The sequence below is a fragment of the Caretta caretta genome, chromosome 2 (genome assembly GCF_965140235.1).
Source record: "Caretta caretta isolate rCarCar2 chromosome 2, rCarCar1.hap1, whole genome shotgun sequence".
Classification (NCBI taxonomy): Eukaryota; Metazoa; Chordata; order Testudines; family Cheloniidae; genus Caretta; species Caretta caretta.
Window position 1 is genome coordinate 239,694,580 of NC_134207.1, and position 15,994 is coordinate 239,710,573.

At 39.4% G+C, this 15,994-nt stretch overlaps 1 protein-coding gene across 2 annotated transcripts in view; it reads left to right on the plus strand.

Annotated features, from left to right (window-relative positions):
- Window positions 1-15,994, plus strand: part of SVIL (supervillin) — a 223,248-nt gene that overhangs the window by 52,361 nt on the left and 154,893 nt on the right. For both annotated transcript variants that reach the window (XM_075125959.1, XM_075125960.1), the window contains one exon: window positions 9,623-9,723. The gene's annotated coding sequence lies outside the window, so the exon portion shown is untranslated. The remainder of the gene's footprint in view (window positions 1-9,622; window positions 9,724-15,994) is intronic.

Below are 15,994 nucleotides of genomic sequence, written 5' to 3' on the forward strand. Positions count from 1 at the left end.
TTTTCAGGGACGGTTTTTAAAAAACCCACAAATGTCAGTTAAAATAAACACAGGATTAACCAGTTTCCCACCCAGCACTACCTGCAACCTGATATTGAAGGAATCTGTTATAAGAAAATTTTCATGATCTTTTAATTAAGTCTGTGTTTCAGCTTATCATATATGCTAAAATCTGGGCAGTTGGTTTGCCACTCAAGTATATATTCTAATCAGCTGGTGCTCATGGTCTTTTGGCATCACTCTTGGTTACATGATTGTTTTACTGACTCCTAGTCACCACTCTGCTGCTTATGCTCAGTAATTTTAAATATGCTAATTGAGGCTTTGTAGCCTTACAATATCTAGTACTGCATACTGTGTTCAGTCAGCTATTGACTTTACTTCCTAATGGGGTCCTCTTCCCTGTGTGTGACAAAGACACCTAATGTACTGCACAGAGTAACAACTGCCTCATTTGGTGGCTGGGGTGGTGGCACCTCCCGCATGCACTGCTGAGAAAGAAGTACTTGTGGTACTAATAAACCACAAGATTCTCCAAACACAAAATTTGAACCCATTTTGGCTTCAGTTTCGATTGATGATTACTGTTTAAAACTGGCAAATAAGTCAAGAGTTGGCACCCCCGGATCAACATTGGACAAATGTAGAATTTTAGCCAGATGTTTGCACAGATGACCTGTCAGTATAGAGGCAAATCCTTCCCAAAATCTTATCCTAAACAGATGAAGCGTAATACAAGTCACAAAAATGTTAGCAGAAAAGTTTCCTTTACCTGATGCCTGTTCCTGTTGTACTCCTAATGCTCCAAAGAAGGTCAAATTGTATAAACTAAAGCATGTTTCTGAAAGTGGTTTCTGTCCCTAAAACTTTCTTGTTCAAACTTGATGCACCAGGATAATTTCAGTCCCTTCTCAGAGGGTTTATGTAGAACTTATTGACAGGAAAAGAGATGCTGCCTTAATGTAAGCTCAGTAAAAACTCCTCGTGTGTACATGCATACATTTATGCCTTGAGGGAAATTTTGTAATTTGAAGGAATGTTAGTAAAACTACAAAGGTTCCAGAAAAGGGGGTATTGACATAATGGGTTTAAATAAAAAAAAAAAAATTCCATCAATGTCTCATTTCTGAGGCATCTTTGGACATTCTCTTCAAATAAAATACAGCCTTAAAAAACCTCTAGCTATTCAGAACAGCTGTCTGAATTAGAACAGCTCTCTGAATTAATCCAGCATAGGACAACTTTGTTTCTGAAAGACATAAAGTAGTTGTACCCGTCCTTGATCGGATAACTTAGAGAACCACTCTTCTTAAACATATTGTAGTAGATAGTCCACAGTGGCTAAAGAATGGGACAGACTGCCCCAAGGTAACTGTGATGCACTTTTGTAAACGTTTTGGGACAGGGAGCGTCTCTTCATTGTATGCATGGTGCTTAATGCAATGATTTTCTGATCATGGTTGGGGCTTGGCTCTAGGCATTAATGCAGTACAAATAATAATTATATGATCCAGGCAAACAGGGAAGCAGAAGCTTTGATTTTACTCTAGGTCTGAACTTCGGTTCTGATGCATGTCTTAAACACTATTTTCTATTTGGGGCCAGGTTGAAATGCTTGCAAACTAGAAAACAGAGTGAATGGGTAATTGCAAGTGTCCCAAGGATATTTGGATCTTCCTCCTTGCCTAAATCATTACTCTGCTGTAAAGATCTAAACACTGCTTTACTGGTATGAAATAGAGTATCCCATCAAAATATAAAAGGCAGCATCTGAATGATACTCTATAATTTCTTTACCTTGTTTTTTTAACTTCTAAAAATTAGAGAGTCTTTTTCAGTATTCTCTTCTAGGACTCATGCTTAGCACCACACTACTTACTACAAGTTCTTGCCAAAATTTTCTTGATAGTGGTCAGATACCTTAAAGAGTGTATGGAAAGTCCCATACCTAGCCAGCCAGCAAAACACTCCCTCAAGATAGCTCAAATTTTAGAGGCCTTTCAGAGGCTGGATTTTGACGTTTTAAAGAGAGAATTCCATTACATAGGCTCCAGCTTTCTGTCATTGGCACTGATGGGCAACGAGCTGCTGCAGAAAGAGTAGACAAGTAAGTTGGTACAGTTCTGGAGTGTTGATAGCAATAGGTATAGTTGAAGCAAGCTTCACACTTAAGTCCTGTCTCTTCAGCTTATTCCTCCCCCTCCTAAAAGAAACTGACTTTCATGAAGCTTTATGTGCTGCATCTGATCTCAGGATAGTCTCTGGGTAATTTGCTAAAAATCAGAAAATGGGGTTTAAAGTTAAATTTCATCTGAAGCTCACCTTTTGAAAATGTTTGTATTTTTGGCTCTTCTCTGAACTTGTGGTTTTGGCCTGGCTGAAAAGAGCTTTTGTGCGTTTATGGAAAATGTAATTTTTTTTGGAGGGGAAGAAGGAAAGAGCATTACAAAGATGTAATTAAAAAAAGAATAGTTTGTAATGCTCATACTAAGGTAGAGGGGGAGTAGGTTTACTAGGACTATTAAAGCCGGATAATAAAAAGAAACCAGTTGAATGTAAGGAAGAGGATTCTTGAGTATAGAAAAGGAGGTGGTACCTGCATAGCTGTGCCTTAGGGTCAAAAAGCAAGGAGGAACCAGGAGATGGAAGGATAATATGCTGTTTAAGAAACTGTCAGTTAAGGATTTGATTTTGGTTTATTTTCTTCTGAGCTTAAGCTTCTCTTGCTTGCTGTTTTGGGGGCCAGGGTGAAGAGAACCCCAGTCTTGATGCCCTGTACCTTTAAAAAAAAAAAAAAAAAAAAAGGGAAGAGGAAAATTCATGTAGAGATGCATGAGGCTAAACAACAATGGGGTGGGGGGAGGGGAACCTTTTAAGGTTGCATTTCCTTTTCTAGTGTCTTGCTTTGATTCTGCCTGAGAATATGGAAAAATAAATGTAGATGGGCAATGTAAATTGCGTGGGTGAAAGTGATTGATGAACTATATATATAACATTGGTAACAGTCTAGATCCCTTTCCTGCTCATTTCTAGTCCATTCTGTGATTTGGGTGTTTTTAAGGAATTGATGATTTAGGTATTGCTGGACTCCATTTTAAAAACGAATGGAAGTGTGTGTGTGTGTTTTGAAGCAGCTTTGTTTAAATCTCTGGCCAGTAGCAAGGGAAATACCAGTTTAGATAGGACTGACCTCTTGTCTAGATATTGTTCCTTGTGCTCAACTTTCCTCTTCTCCCCATGGTTTAGCCATGGCTGTGGAAGCAGAGCAGTTTCCAATAAGTTAGGAAATCCCTGACTTGGTTTTATAGTATTTTCAGAATGCAGTAAAGCTTATCATTGAAAGAGCTGGACTAGGCAATAAGTAACTACCAGTGCATCACTGCAGAGGTGTCTTTGGTCTCCTATCAGCAGCTGTACAGGGGCAATTGCCTTTTCAAGAAGACACAATTTTTTTCTTAGAATTAGTTGTTCAGTTCTGTTCTTGAAGTTCATTGTATCCCATGGCAGTCCTAATAACAAACAACTGCATCAGTGGTCGGGTGTATATAAATGAGCCTGAAGTAACTTGCTAATCAATGAGTCTGTCTTTGTTTAATTTAAGGAATAGGCAACTAAGCACCCAGAGTTTAGGAAGTAAATAAAGGCAAACCTGGTTAGAGGCAGTGATCAAAAAGCAGACGATCTGGCATACGTTCTGAACACAAACAAGTTTGCTGAGATACAAACGTTCAACTAGGACAGTCCTCAGTTCTGTCAGTTGCTTGATCCAGTGCTGGGAAGACTACCAGCTGCTCCACACAATCAAAAGACTTTAAAGTTAAAACTTGTTGTGGTTATAGTTAGTAGCTTCCACTAGTTGCTGTGATCTGTCTCACTAGCTTTTCCCCTACTTCAAAACTTCTTGCAAGCAGCCCAACTGGAACTGAGGAAATAGATAATGTCCAGCCTTGAACACCGTGGAAATCCAGTTTTTCAATCTAAAATCTATTAAAGAAAACAGTATGTTTACAGAAAGGATTAAGTAGGATTTCTTCTAGGTACTTAGTGTTCTCCAGTAACAGGAACTCGGATTGAGCCAGTAGTTTAAAAGGCCAGTTTTTTCTTGGACTTTTAATTAAAGCTCTGCAAAAGATCGCACTGTCCTGCCATATGAATATCTAGCCAGAGTGGATTGTCAGATTCTTGGAAAGTAGGTTTCCAAGTGCCGAACACTTTGCCCATGGAAATGGAGGGAGATTACAACCTTTTCCTGTAGGTTTTCCTTTCTCTCCCCACAGCCTTGTGATTAGATCAGTCCCTTATTCTCATTCCTAAAGTTTCTTCCTTATTCCATGTGAAGCAGAATGTATGCTTGTCTTTCAGCCATCTCCTACTTCCTAAAAATGCAGCAAGGGAAAATTCTCTAATGAATTTGAGAAGCTCTAACGAATTTGAGAACTTTTCTTCCCTTCCCCTACCTTTCTTCAGATCCCAAGACATCAGACACGATCCTGTAATTTGGATTACCTCTTGTGTTTGAGTCGTCTAAGAGAGGCAGGTTTGTAAAAGCCCATTCCACTAGAGCCCTGGCATTTTGCTGGGCATCAGCCGTATCTCCATTCTGAAGAGATTTGCATGATAGCTACAGTCTGTTCATTGTTTTACAATGCTTTGTAAGTTACAAAGTGGGGCCTTGCATGTAGCATCTGACAGGTTACTCAGTGCTATTCAAAGCATTAATGAGTTCCCATCTAGGATTCTGTTTATAGCAGTTTTCTAGCATTCTGCATCAATCCATACATCTGGGCTCAGTCTAACGAGCACATAAGAAAACTTGCTCCTGACTTACAAATTGCTCTAGTAGGGAATCCTCCAACACAATTGGACATAGTAAACCTATTTCATTCCCCAGTAACTCTGGAGTGACCACTATACCTTAAATAATATTTGGTGGCAATGAAGGTAAATCTGCTCACTTCTAAGGCAGAGATTTGAAGTTAGGAATAGAATGTGGAAGAGAATTGTGCCAAAAATTGCCAAGTATAATTGGTCCATCTGCCAGGTTAGAGTGGAAGAGCTGTTTCAACTGGTAAAACTAGTGAGCGGAAGCCTTGGTTTTTTGGATCGTAAGTGAAATAATGATAGTTATAGATAAATGTACTGGGAAATATTTTTTTAACGAACGTGTACACAAGTGTCACATTTTAGTAATGGAAATTTGAATAAGAAGCAAACAGGTCAGACTAACACTTGGTCATACTTTTCTTCATTTGTGTTTAGTATTTCTTACCTTTTTTGGTAAAATTTAAAGATAACCGCATTTCCACAATTCCATGTGTGGGTGAGGGGGAAGCTGCATGATCACAGGGGACTTCAATTTGAGTGACATATGCTGGACGTTTCATGCTGCCAGTACTAAAACATCCTTGGAATTTCTAAACATTATAGATGACAATTGCCTAACTCAACCAACACTGGAGAATTATATATTAGACCTTGTCTTGACAGATAAAAGGGAACTGATCACAGAACTAAAATTAATGGTATCTTGGGTAGAAATGATCATAACTTGATCAAATTTGTAATGTGCAAACTGAATGAAGTCCAAATCAGTAAATTATACCACTAGGTGCTTTAAAAGAGCCAATTGCACAAAGCTGAAATTGGTTACAAGCCACATCAGCTGTGAGGAAGAATGTAATCAGAAAAATGTGAATAATTTACTAGATGCCCAAAAAGTCACCTCACAATCAAGGAAGAAGTCTGTATTGGTTAAAAAAACAAAAACCTTGATTTAGAATGGGAGCAAAGGCAGCTATAAAATAAATATAAAAATAAATGGAAGAAAGGGGAATATAAATTAGAAGCTAGGAATTGTAGAAAATTGGGAAGAGAAGCAAAGAGACACATTATCTTTGAAAACTCATGGCGATCGGGGGAGGTCCCGAAAGACTGGAAAAAGGCTAATGTAGTGCCCATCTTTAAAAAAGGGAAGGAGGAGGATCCGGGGAACTACAGGCCAGTCAGCCTCACCTCACTCCCTGGAAAAATCATGGAGCAGGTCCCCAGGGAATCAATTTTGAAGCACTTAGAGGAGAGGAAAGTAATTAGGAACAATCAGCATGGATTCACCAAAGGCAAGTCATGCCTGACTAACCTAATTGCCTTCTATGATGAGATAACTGGCTCTGTGGATGAGGGGAAAGCAGTGGATGTGTTATTCCTTGGCTTTACCAAAGCTTTTGTTACCGTCTCCCACAGTATTCTTTCCAGCAAGTTAAAGAAGTATGGGCTGGATGGATGGACTATATGGTGGATAGAAAGCTGTCTAGACTGTCAGGCTCAACAGGTAGTGATCAGTGGCTCCATGTCTTGTTGGCAGCCGGTATCAAGCGGAGTGCCCCAAGGGTCGGTCCTGGGCCCGGTATTGTTCAATATCTTAATTAATGATATGGAGGATGGCATGGATTGCACCCTCAGCAAGTTTGCAGATGACACTAAACTGGGAGGAGTGGTAGATACACTGGAGGGTAGGGATAGGATACAGAGGGCCCTAGACAAATTAGAGGAGTGGGCCAAAAGAAATCTGATGAGGTTCAACAAGGACAAGTGCAGAGTCCTGCACTTTGGATGGAAGAATCCCATGCACTGCTACAGACTAGGGACCGAATGGCTAGGCAGCAGTTCTGCAGAAAAGGACCTACGGGTTACAGTGGACGAGAAGCTGGATATGAGTCAACAGTGTGCCCTTGTTCCTGTATAAGTTTGGGCTGTATAAGTAGGGGCATTGCCAGCAGATCGAGGGATGTGATCGTTCCCCTCTATTCAACATTGGTGAGACCTCATCTGGAGTACTGTGTCCAGTTTTGGGCCCCACACTACAAGAAGGATGTGGAAAAAATTGGAAAACATCCAGCGGAGGGCAACAAAAATGATTAGGGGGCTGGAGCCTAATGACTTATGAGGAGAGGCTGAGGGAACTGGGATTGTTTAGTCTGCAGAAGAGAAAAGTGAGTCAATTTGATAGCTGCTTTCAAAGAGGGGGGTTCCAAAGAGGATGGATCTAGACTGTTCTCAGTGGTAGCAGATGACAGAACAAGGAGTAATGGTCTCAAGTTGCAGTGGGGGAAGTTTAGGTTGGATGTTAGGAAAAACTTTTTCTCTAGGAGGGTGGTGAAGCACTGGAATGGGTTACCTAGGGAGGTAGTGGAATCTCTTTCTTTAGAGGTTTTCAAGGTCAGATTTGACAAAGCCCTATCTGGAATGATTTAGTTGGGGATTGGCCCTGCTTTGAGCAGGGGGTTGGACTAGGTGACCTCTTGAGATCCCTTCCAACCCTGATATTCTATGATTCTATGAAGGAGAAATCTATGGCCAACATTAAGGACAATAAGGGGCTAAAGTATATTAGGAACAAAGAGTCCTAATAACAGTATTAGTTCATTGCCAGCTGGAAATGGTAGAATTATCAATAATGATTCAGAAAAGACATAAATATTTATTGAACACTTCTGCATTGGGGAAAAAACAGATGATGTAATCTCATAACACGCTTTCCATTCCACGAATATCTGAGGAGGATGTTAAAAAGCAGCTACTAAAGACATTGGGGAGACAAGGGTAGGGTGGGGGTAATATTTGGACCAACTTCTGTTGCTGAGAGAGATGAGCTTTTGAGCTACACAGAGCTATTCTGTGCTTCAAAAGCTTGTCTCTCTCACCAACAGAAGTTGGCCCAATAAAAGATATTATCTCACCCACCTTGTCTCCCTAATATCCTGAGATCGACATGGCTACAAATACACTGCATGCTACTGAAGATAGACATTTTTAAATCAGCAGGCCCAGAGAACTTGCATCCAATAGTTTTAAAAGAGCTAGCTGAGAAGCTTTCTGGACTGTTATTTGTTGATCTTTCAATAACTTTTGGAACAGTGGGAAGTTCCAGATGACAGGAAGAAAACTAATGTGCCAGTGTTTAAAAAGGGGGATGACCTGGGTAATTATAGGCCTGTCAATCTGACATCAGTCATCCGCAGGATAATGGACCTGTCTTGATTAGTAAAGAATTTAAAGGAGGGTAATATAATTAATGTTAATCAATATGGGTTTATATAAAACAGATCCTATCAAACTAACTTTATATATAATTTTTTTGAGATTGCAAGTTTGGTTGATAAAGGTGATAGCACTGACCTGGTACGCTTAGACTCCCAGAAGGTGTTTCACTTGTTACCACATGACATTTTGATTAAAAAACTAGAATAATTTAAAACGTAACACGAGTCAGACAAGATGGGTGAGATAATATCTTGCATGGGGCTAACTTCTTTTGGTGAAAGAGATGAACCTTTTTTCTCTCTCCTGTTGTGGGACCAACATGGTTAAAACAACGCTGGAATTATAAACAGTCCATCATCATTAGAGAAATATGTGCTCCGTACGGTAATGCAGGGATCTATTCTTGGCCTTAGGTTATTTAACATTTCTAACAATGACCTGGAAGAAAACACAAAATCATCACTGACAGCTTGCCAATGACACCCAAATTGGGGGAATGGTAAATAATGAAGAGGACAGGTTGCTGATGCAGAGTGATCTGGATCACTTGGTAAACCGGGGTGCAAGCAAACAATACACGCTTTTAATACGGCTAAATGTATAACATTCTGGGGACAAAGAACATAGGCCATAATTACAGGATGGGAGACTCTACCCTGGGAAACAATGACTTCAAAAAAGATTTAAGGGTGTTGTAGAACTTGGCTACAGTGTCACACTGGGAGCTAATAAGGGCTTGGATGAATAAACAGGGGTGTCCTGAGGAGGAATAGAGGCTGTTTTACCTCTATTTGGTACTGATGTGACTGCTTCTTGAATATAGTGTCCAGTTCTTGTGCCCACAATTCAAGAAGAATGTTGAAAAATTGGAGAGGGTTCAGAGAAGAGCCACAAGACCTATTAGAGGACTAGAAAACATGCCTTAGTTATAGTGGTAGATTGAATGCGCTCAATCCATGTAGTTTAGCAAAGGGAAGCTTATGGGATGGCTTGGTCACAATCTATAAGTATTGACATGGGGAACAAATATTTAATAATGGGCTCTTCAGTCTAGCAGAGAAAGCTATAACAGAATCTAATGGCTGGAAGTTGAAGCTATCTAAATTCATATAGGAAATACAGCACAGATTTTAAAATCAGAGTAATTAACCATTTGAACAATTTACCATGAGTTGTGGTAAATTCTCCATTGTTGACAATTTTAGAAAAACATCTAGTTTTGATTTTAAAAGATATGCTATAGGAATTATTTTGGGGAAGCTCTACGGCCTGTGTTACTCAAGAGATTAGACTAGATTAGACTAGATGATCACAATGGTACTTTCTGGTATTGACCATCAGAGCCAGGTTAAATTGAGGATTTTTGCTCAGATTCAACCAGCCAATAATAGTGTAGAGCAGTGGTGGGCAGATCCACTGGGAGCTGTGGGCAGCCGTGCCTGCGGACAGTCAATGTAAACACTGTATTGTGGCCCACCAGTGGATTACCCTGACGGGCCGCAGGTGCCCACTACTGGTGTAGACTCTTGCTTGAATCTGTATAGTCCTCAATAGTCTTACCTATACTTCTTGTTTTCTCTAGGGCGCAGTGCCTACAGCTCAAAGCCCATCCTGTTTTGAGTAGTGAACATTTTGACGCAGTTCCACTTGTGAAGCCATGTGGCCTAATGATTAGCATTTGAGGTAAGCCCTGTATAGAAAAACTGTGAATTTTTAAAAATTGACTTTCACTTGTAACTGCTTTCCCTCGTTGAGAGGTTGGCCTGTGCAGGACTGACTGTTTAAAATGAGGCACTGTTTACCTCAGTGCTGACATGAACATCGCACTACTACTGCTGACAATACAGGGTGAGGATAAAATCAATGGTAGCCTCTCTGAGGGGCAGGGGGATTAGAGAGATGATAAATATTAGGGAAAATGTATACTACCCCTGTTATTGGAGAAATGCTTTTCCACATAGCAGTTCTATTGAATGGAACATTAAAATGAGGAAAATGTTGGGATATAAGATATTTAACAGCACAGGTGCTGTACCTACCCTATATGTTGTGAAGCTGTTGTCTCTTAAAAGTACACTTTTTTTTTTAGTTGAAAAGCAGATAATAAAACTAAAGACATAGATATCTATTTCAGCTTTTAATACCTTGAATGCTTCTGATTTTATGGGCTTTTGAATATTTGCAGGTTAGATGTACGATTTATTTTCATTTTTGGGCTGTGTCAGGATGGTTGTGCCTGGACCTGTTCTGTCTAGTCTCGTAATTTGTACCTTTATTTTCTGTAATTGAAATAACTTTCTAGGCTTCCTTTGTGTAATTGATAATGGTTCTAATGTATGTTTTGTGACAACCCAAAGTGTTGTGTGGACTACTGCTATGCAACTTACATTTGTACTGCTAGACCTCAAAGTTCAACTATCTGAACTTGTCTAGCAAAACACTTCATTGCTAGCTTCGTTTAGTATCCTTGTCATGCTGGGCAGTGCTCTTCGGAGTCCTGCTTTTTTATACAGAGGAATCAATCCTTTTTGAAAGCTAAAGTTACAAATAGGCCCATAGTTTCCCATGCAGTCGTTGTTTGGAAACAAACCTCATGATCCGTAGGCACTTATAAAGAATCTTTCTCCCTACTGATTTAATCCATTGTTTTCCTTTTCCTGACACAGAAATGCATTTCTTAGCATATAGCATTAGCTCTTACTGTATATTTAACAGCTGTTCAGACACACCAACATAGAATTCACATAAAAATGTCTGTTTCTAAAGCACTGTGAAACTGTTGAGCTGTTGACAAATATAATCTTATGAGCATCTCAAACTGTCTTGTATGTAGCTTCTTACTTATATTGATCTTAGTTTAGAACTCTGTTTAACCCAGAAAACTGTCACACTTTTGGCAAATGTTTCTCTCCCATTTCATCTCTTAAACTTGGTCAATCTCTCTGCTTGGGCTTTCTGCTCACATTTATTACAAATGGAGAAATAAACTTAACTCAAACTGAAGTCCAAGAACAACGACGAGTCCTTGTGGCACCTTAGAGACTAACAAATTTATCATCTTATTTCAGGCCGCAAAATATGGATTTGTAGTAGGTAAATACTCTTCCCATGAACCAGCTGTATTTTAGTAGTATAACTACTCTACTATTGAGCTATGTTGGAGAAGTTGTGGCCAAACTGTCCTTCACCATGTGTAGTGATTGTGTCTGCTGAAGTTATAATGTTACTACAGTTATGAGAGTGGCAGTGACTGCTAATGGTGAGGGTTGTATAAGAATTTCAGTTCACATCCTTTGTTTTCAGTTGCTTATAACTTTCCTTAACTTTTATTCCTCAAGCTCAGATTCCACGGGCTTGGAAAGTTTGAGGAAAAAATGATTCACTTACTCTTTAGGACAGAGTTGGGGAGGAGGGAAGGGGTGTGTGTGTGTGTGTGTGTGTTCCCTCCATCAAACCCTTTGTCCTCAAGAACAGGAAGAACAGGAGAATTATTTCTTATCTATGTCTTAAGAGCCTGAGGAGCCAAAAGGACTTGGGGTAGAAAAGGGAAACTCGGCATAGATTCATTGCGCAAGGTCTCTTCACTGTTGTAGTGAAAATTGGATTCAATTTAACTGTTATAAGTCATTTTAAAACTTAACTTCTTTAAAGAAAAAAATCCATGAATATTAAGGCTGCACAACTAAGAAGTCAAGTCAATAAATGACAAAGCTAAAGTTGCATGTATAATCCTAACTAGGGCTGTCAAGCGATTAAAAAAATTAATCTTGATAAATCGTGCTGTTAAAAAAATAATAGAATACAATTTATTTAAAATTTTGTGATGTTTTCTACATTTTCAAATATATTGATTTCAATTACAATACAGAAAACAAAGTGTATAGTGCTCACTTTATATTTATTTTTGATTACAAATATTTGCACTATAAAAAATGCCTCATACAAGTTCAGTAGTGCAATCTCTATCATGAAAATTGAACTTAAAAATATAGAATAAAAATAGAAGTACAGAAATAATTGCATTCAAAAACAAAACAATGTAATACTTTAGAGCCTACAAGTCCACTGAGTCCTACTTGTTCAGCCAATCGCTCACACAAACAAGTGTATTCACATTTGAGGGAGATAATGCTGCCTGCTTCTTGTTTACAGTGTCACTTGAAAGTGAGAACAGGCGTTCGCATGGTAGTGTTGTAGCCGGCGTCACAAGATATTTACATGCCAGACGCTCTAAAGATTCTTATGTCCTTTCATGCTTCAATCAGCTAAATGCTGAAAATGGGTTCTGCTCAATAATGATCCGAAGCAGAGCGGACCGACGCATATTCATTTTCATCATCTGAGTCAGATGCCACCAGCAGACAGTTGATTTTCTTTTTTGGTGGTTCAGGTTCTGTAGTATCCATATCAGAGTGTTGGTCTTTTTAGACTTATGAAAGCATTCTCCACATCTTGTCCCTTTCAGATTTGGAAGGCACTCCAGATGCTTCAACCTTGGGTCAAGTGCTGTATCTTTAGAAATGTGACATTGGTAACTTCTTTGCGTTTTGTCAAATCTGCAGTGAAAGTGTTCTTAAAATGAACAACGTGCTGGGTCGTCATTCAAGACTGCTATAACATGAAATATAAGGCAGAATGTGGGTAAAACAGAGCAGGGGACATACAATTCCCCCTAAGGAGTTCAGTCACAAATTTAATTAATGCATTATTTTTTTAAATGAGCGTCATCAGCATGGAAGCATGTCCTCTAGAATGGTGGCTGAAGCCAGAAGGGGCATATGAATGTTTAGCATATCTGGCACATAAATACCTTACAATGCCGGCTACAAAAGTGCCATGTGAACACCTGTTCTCGCACTCAGGTGACGTTGTAAATAAGAAGTGGGCAGCATTATCCCTCGTAAATATAAGCAAAGTTGTTTGTCTTAGTGATTGGCTGAACAAGAAGTAGGACTGAGTGGACTTGTGGGCTCTAAAATTTTACATTATTTTGTTTTTGAGTGCAGTTATGTAACAAAAAAAAATCTACATTTGTAATTTGCACTTTCATGATGAGAGTGCACTACAGTACTTGTATGAGGTGAATTGAAAAACTATTTCTTTTATCATTTTTACATTGCAAACATTTGTAATAAAAATAATATAAAGTGAGCAGTGTACCCTTTCTATTCTGTGTTTGTAATAGAAGTCAATATATTTGAAAATGTAGAAAAACATCCAAAAATATTTAATAAATTTCAATTGGTATTCTATTGTTTAACAGCAGCTTTAATCGTACTATTAATTGTGATACATTTTTTTAATCGTGATAAATTTTTTTAGTTAATTGCATGAGTTAACTGCTATTAATTGACAGCCCTAATCATAACTAGTCTAATTACACAAAGTGAACAACTTCTGAGGCATATTAATTTGCAGTTTTTTCACAACATTGGAGATATGCATACCGTTTAATGACTTGAAGCAAGGTATAATTCTCAGTGTGATAAAACATTTTGATACAACTGCTGTGTATTTTTATATTGTACACCATAGAGTTTATATATAGAGTTACACACTATATATTATTACACACTATAGAGTAGTAGAACAGAGAATGATAATTGAAAAAATTGCTGGCCACTTAATTTTGTAGCTCAGCTTTGTAGTTCACTGCCACATCCGTTGAATAGGACCCGAGGAAGGCTGTGCTGCTGGTTTTGTGGGGTGTGGACTATGGTACCTGAATACTGACTAAATTTATTAGTCACCTAATTTAAGGCCAGAAGGGACCACCATCATCTATTCTGACCTCCTGTATATCACAGGCTGCCAACACATGCACTTTAAACCCAATAAGCGAAATTAGACCAAAATATTACAGCCCACAATTATGTGCTACAGCCAGAAAATATGAGGTACCAAGGTTCACCAATGCCTGAGGCCTCCGCAGTGTCAGAGGATTGATTGAGAGAGGTATTCAGATAATTCTGGCAAGTGAGCTGTACCCACACGCTCCAAAGGAAGATGGAAAAACCCCCTTAGTATCAGCCAATCTGAGTTGGGGGAAAATTGGATCCTGACCTCACATGTGGAGATCAGTTAGACCCTGAGCCTCTGAACAAGCACCAGCCAACTAAGTATGAGAGTTGCTCGATGCCGCCTCAGATCACTGGGCTACCCTGGCCAGTGTCCCATTTCCAGGGGTGACTATTTCTGATGCTTCAGCAAAAGAAGACCAAAGAAAATCCCACACAAAATACATAGGGAGGGAAATCACTTCCTGACCCCTGCACGTGATCGGTTGAAGCCATGAAGCATGAGCTTTAGGAACATAAGACAACTGGAAGGAGAACCCCAGGACTGCTGAGAACTGCCCCCTAATATCACGGACACCTTCATCATATACTCATAATCATAAATTTGTCCAGCTCTCTCTCAAAGCTAATTAAGTTGTTTGTCTTCCCTCCCACCCCCAACTCCTATTGGGAGGCTGTTCTTGAAGCTCACTCTGATAGTTAGAAACCTTCCAGTCTGAATTTGTTCTTGGCCAGTTTACACCCATTTGTTCTTGTGCTGATAACGTCCTTGAGTAGAAAGTGCTCTTCACCATCCCTGGTGTTTGTTCCCCTAAAGTACTTGTAAAGAGTAATCCTATCCCATCGCAGCCTTCTTTTTGCTAGGCTGAATAAGCCAAACTTTCCCCATTTCCTCTCATAAGATGGGCCCTCATTCCCCGTATGATTCTCGTGGCTCTTCTCTGTACCTGTTTTGAGCTTGTATTAGTCTTTTTTGACCACAAGTGACCAGAATTGTACACAGTATTCCAGCTGAGGTCTTAACAGTGCCTTTTACAATAGGATTAAACCACTGTATCTCTACTGGAAATTCCTCACCAGCTACATCTTAGATCACATTTGCTTTTTTTTTTTTTTCCACAGCCACAGCACAGTAGTGTCTTGTAATCATCCTGTGATCAACCCACACACCCAGCTCTCTCTTCCTCTGTTCCAACTGATGATCCCTCCAGTTTGTAGCAGAAATTCTTATGAGACCCTGTGTGCATGACTTTGCATTTTGTACTATTGAATTTCATCCCATTTCTGTTACTCCAGCCTTTGTCATCCAGATCTTCCTGTATAATATATCCATTTTCCTCTGTATTGACATTGCCTCCCAACTTTGTATTATCAGAAGATTTCATTAGCACACTCCTACTTTTGTGCTAAGGTCATTTAATAAAAATATTAAAGATGATTAGTCCCAAGACTGATCCTTGATGAACTCCACTAGTAACCTCCCTCCAGTCTGATAATTCACCTTCACACAACCTGTTGCATTCTCCCCTTTAGCCAGTTCCTTATTCACTTTACAGTGCTTGTACTGATCCCCATCTTCCCTAATTTAACCAATGATTTCCCACGTGCCATTATGTCAAATGCTTTTCTGAAGTCTGTGTATTAGTTCTACTGCATTTCTCTTCACTAAAGTCAATTTAATTTCCTTCTTTAAGCAAATAACTATCTGGCACAATTTACCTTTGGTAAACCCTTCTTCTGTTTTCTCTATGGATTTAATTATTCTTTCTTTCATAATTTTGTTTCAAAGGCTGACTACTGAGGTTAGACCAGGGTCGGCAACCTTGGGCACACTGCCCATCAGGGTAATCCGCTGGAGGGCCGCGAGACATTTTGTTTACGTTGACTGTCTGCAGGCACGGCTCCCTGCAGCTCCCAGTGGCCGCGGTTTGCCATTCCCGGCCATTGGGAGTTGTGAGAAGCAGCGGCCAGCATTATCCTAATTTTTTCCATAGAATTGGTCCCTAGCTATCTTCATTGTCTCTTCTGCAGGGACTGTTTTTCCTTTTTTTTCTCCCCCGCTCCCATCCCCATCTGCCTGTTTCTCTTCTTTTTCCAATGCACCAAACTTATAACTCAACTTTTTTTTCACCTACACTAGCCAGTCTCTTCCTCTG